The sequence below is a fragment of the Lathyrus oleraceus genome, chromosome 5 (assembly GCF_024323335.1).
Source record: "Lathyrus oleraceus cultivar Zhongwan6 chromosome 5, CAAS_Psat_ZW6_1.0, whole genome shotgun sequence".
Classification (NCBI taxonomy): domain Eukaryota; kingdom Viridiplantae; phylum Streptophyta; class Magnoliopsida; order Fabales; family Fabaceae; genus Lathyrus; species Lathyrus oleraceus.
In genome coordinates, this window is record NC_066583.1 from 144,467,449 (window position 1) to 144,472,006 (window position 4,558).

A 4,558-nucleotide genomic window follows, 5' to 3' on the forward strand; every position below is an offset into this window, starting at 1 on the left:
TGTTTACAACTACTCACAACAAATGGATTCAACGGAACAACCTCCAAAATCTTCTCAACAAACCACTACAATAACTGCTGTTATTTCCACTCCTATCTACAAAGAATCACATATTTTGGATCGTGAACCCCACATCAATCTTGCCACTCTGTTTGACAAGTTAGAAGTTCTTTGTGAATCATTAGTTGATTTTGAGAACATGAAAAGAAATGGTATCGACCTCACAGAATAACTGAGAAAGCAAGGGTGGGAAAACTATTTTCAAAGGCTCTATGGTCCTATCTACACATATCTAGTCAAGGAATTCTGGAGATTTGCAGATTCAGACGACCACTTCATTGTGTCTTACATTCTGGGGGTGAAGATCGTCATCACCGAGAAATCAATCGCTACCCTTCTCAACATGGAGAAGACAAGGGGAAGACGTATCTACAACATTAACCCTAGGGAAAAATACATGTCTAATGAGATTATCCCAACCATTTTCAAGCAGAACGCTGAGGGTAATTCGTCCAAGAACAAGGAACTTCACCAGAACCTAAGAGTCTGGATGAATATCATTCTAGGGGCTATTCATCACCGCCCAACATCCAACTCGTCAGACTACATCAACACTGATCAGAAGTGTATCCTCTACTGCCTCCACAAAGTGCTCAAGCTGAATCAACCAGCGTTGCTTTTCAAATACTTGAGGGACTCTGTCAGAGACACCAAGAACAACATGGAGCCCAAAACTTACATCCCTCTGAGAAGACTGATATCTGACGTTCTGATAGAGAGCGGCTTGGTAGATCATCTGATTCGCCACAATCTGATGGAGGATATAATAGTTGACACTGGGAGGCCTCTAAATTCAAGAAATCTTAAGAGCATGGGAATAATAGAGACGATTCTGGTCAATCCTTCATTGGAAACCTCCTGGGAAGCCTTGAAAGATCAGAGGAAGATACCCAATGTCCTCTACCTCTTCTCAAAGATAGATCCTCCAGAGGTTGTTGCGCACTATCTGCAGGATCTGGCCAACCAAGGAGTCGACATCTCAGACTTCTCTGTGGACTGGCTACCCGAGCATCCACCCAACTTTATGAAGAGATAACGGGAGTCCTTTGAGAATTCGAAGAAGGCTAAGAGAAAAAAGCTGGGGGGGAACCTTCTGTATCTAGACCTGCTGTCCCTCTGGTCTCCTCCTCCTCATCTCCAAGTAAGTCTCTGCCTCTTAACTCTCCGTATTTTCATTTAAGGCAACTTGCTTCTTCCTTTCCTCAAACCTCACCCACTTACACACCCTCTGAACCTACACCCTCCACCATAAAGCCCTCTGAAACACCTACATCAAACCCACCATCACCCCCCCTTTAAAAATGTAACCTCACCACCACAACCCTACCCATATCTGAAGCTGAAATGTTCAATGAACCCATTTCACCATCTTTCTCAACACCTTCATCCCCACCTTACTATAACATCTCCTCTGACTCTGAGCCATCTGACCCTTAATCCCCCATTCTAGCTCAACTTCAGGCTCGTGCCCTCTCCGCCCAAAACCAACCTGAACTAAAAACAAATATCCCATCACTATCTGAACAACCACCAACACCTTCATCTAAACCACACATCGTAACTCCCACTGAAAACCCCATTACCCATCATTCTGAACCTCCCACTGAAACCATCCCCACACCACCAGAACCAACATCTCTCACATCTGAACCAGAACCCGCCCTTCCCACCCTGGAAGAAGCAATAACCTTATTTGCTGAGTCTTCAGTGGAGAAGATCAGATCACTGTTTGTAAAATCTAGAATCAGTGTTGATCCCTATGCAGTGAGGATTCATTGGAATAGAGTGATCAGATGGATGGCATCTGAGGCTTTCAAGCTGAAAGGCCTCTCTGAACAAGTTCGAAACGACTTCATCAAAGAAGCTGGAGAAAGGTTGCTGGCACGTCTAGCCAGAGAGGAAAAAGAGAGATCTAGAAGAGAATCTGAAGAGAAGGCTCGTCTGAAGGAAGAATAACGACCAAGAGAAGCTGCTGCTGAGGCTGCTGCTGCTGCCGCTGAAGCTGAAGCCAAAGCAAAGGCTGATGCTGAAGAAGCATCACACATAGCTGCAGAAGAAGCTGCCAAGGCAAGGAATGACGCTTTGACTCAGGGGGAGAAATATCACTCTAACTTTGCTTCTCTAGTCTTGAAGACTCTAGAAGAGCTACAGAAGGAGCAGCAGATCGTAAGAGCCAGACTCGATTAACAGGACTCTGTCAAGTTCAACATTCAGAACCTGCTGACTCAGTTGCTTCAGAGGATGCCACCTCCTCCGAACCCTTAGGCATTTAGGATTTGTTTGTTGTTTTTTTATTTACTTGCTTATATGATATGTATTCTCTATGTGTTTTTCTCTATTCTCTTAATAGCTAATCATCTTATCTGTAATTGTCTTTCCCTTATATGAATCATATTTTGCCTACTCTATCTCTTTCCTTGTTTGGTAAGTCTTTTTGAGTCTGACAAAAAGGGGGAGAATAAAAACAACTTTGATGAAATAATATCTAAGCCTCTTGCTGCACTGCACACATTTAAAACTCTTATGAAATTCTAAGCTATGCAGGAAGTATCTAAGGTAAAAACTGGCTGCTACGCAAGGAGATCTGGTAAGAATATCTAAATTTTTTTTATTATTTATCTCAAGGGGAGTCGTCACTCATTTGACTCTGAGATTATTTTTCAAAATCCTGGTTTAAGTATCATTGTTCCGTCATAACTCTGAGGTTTTTGTCATCATCAAAAAGGGGGAGATTGTAAGAATGAGATGTTGTGCCTACAATTCATCTATAAGGGTTTGATGATAACAAAGGATGAAATAAATTGGTATCCTAACATAATTTATCTAAGTGTGCAGGACTCTAATAAAAAAAGGGTCAGATAGACATACATCTGATATTCACGTCAGTCCAGAATGACCACTTAGAAGTTAGTCAAGCAGAGGTTCTGACTCTGAACAAAAGAAAGTGCCCTAAGTCCTACGTAAAGAGAAGAATTAGACGCTCTGAATCTGAACAGTGCACTTACGGATCTGATGAGTTTACACTTTGGAGAAATTACTATCAGAAAGACATCAAGAACCTCTGAAGTCAATCATCTCTCAACAACTATCTGAAGATACACACACTCTGAACAGGAACATTTGAGCTTCGTGTACTCAGACTCAGATGATCACCAATACTTAGCTGTGAATTCTTCCGCTTTTGGTATGAATCTATTTTTGGAAGAGAGTTAACACACTCCAAAATTGTTATGGAAAGGAAAAAGAGATTAATGACATTAAAAGTCCATCATTACCAAGATTTCCATAACCAATGGTCTCTTCATCAAATCTCTATATAAAGGATGAATCATCTTCATACAGAAACGAAGCATACGAGAATAATGCATACAAATCATAAATCTCTTTCATTCTTGTTCATTACTATTCACACGAGTTGTTTCTCCAAGTGTGAAATACTTTTGTTCTTATATTGTGTAACTTCTGTTTATCTAGAAGCACTAAACACATTACTGTATTTTCATTACTTGCTGAATATTCCTCAAGTGACTTGTGAAGTCTATAAACTTGAGAGGGCCGAGAGATATTTATCTTCTTAGACGCACTTTGCGTAATCTTTCAAGATTAATGGATTAAGTTCTTGTTAAAGGAGAAATCACCTTGGTCGGGTGGACTGGAGTAGCTTTGAATTTCAAGCGAACCAGGATAACTTTCTGTGTTGTTAGCCTTATCTTTCGCGTGTGTTTTATTTGCAAAAGTTTTTATTATCTGTGGAAACAATTCAAACCCCCCTTTCTTGTTTTTCTCTACCTTCAATTGGTATCATAGCTTCGGCTCTGTTATTGATTTTCTAATCAAACAATAACAGTTTAGAGAGATCCAGCGTGAGAAAAACACTATGGCCAACACCAATGAAAAAGACAGTTACAATGCTAAACCTCCAATTTTTGATGGAGAGAAGTTTGATTATTAGAAAGATAGAATCAAAAGTTTCTTTCTGGGTTATGACACTGACCTATGTGACATAGTTACTATTGGCTATGTACCTCCTATATCTGATGTTGGTATTGCTATTTCCAGAAACAAGATGACTAATGATCAGAAGCGTGATTTCAAAAGTCACCACAAAGCCAGGACAATATTGATGAATGCCATTTCCTACAATGAATATGAAAAGATCACCAACAGGGAAGCTACTAAAGAAATACTTGACTCCCTAAATATGACCGACGAAGGCAACTCACAAGTTAAAGAGACAAAGTCTCTGGCTCTAATTCAGAAATATGAAGCCTTCAAGATGGAGGACGATGAAGCTATAAAGGTAATGTTTTCCAGATTTCAAACTTTAATTGCAGAACTCAAGGTTCTGGATAAAGGCTACACAACATCAGATCATGTCAAAAAGATTGTCAAAAGCTTGCCAAAGAAGTGGAGACCTGTGGTCACTACATTGAAACTATCAAAGGATCTGAACAACATAAGCCTGGAAGAACTCGTCAGCTCCCTCAGGAGTCACGAG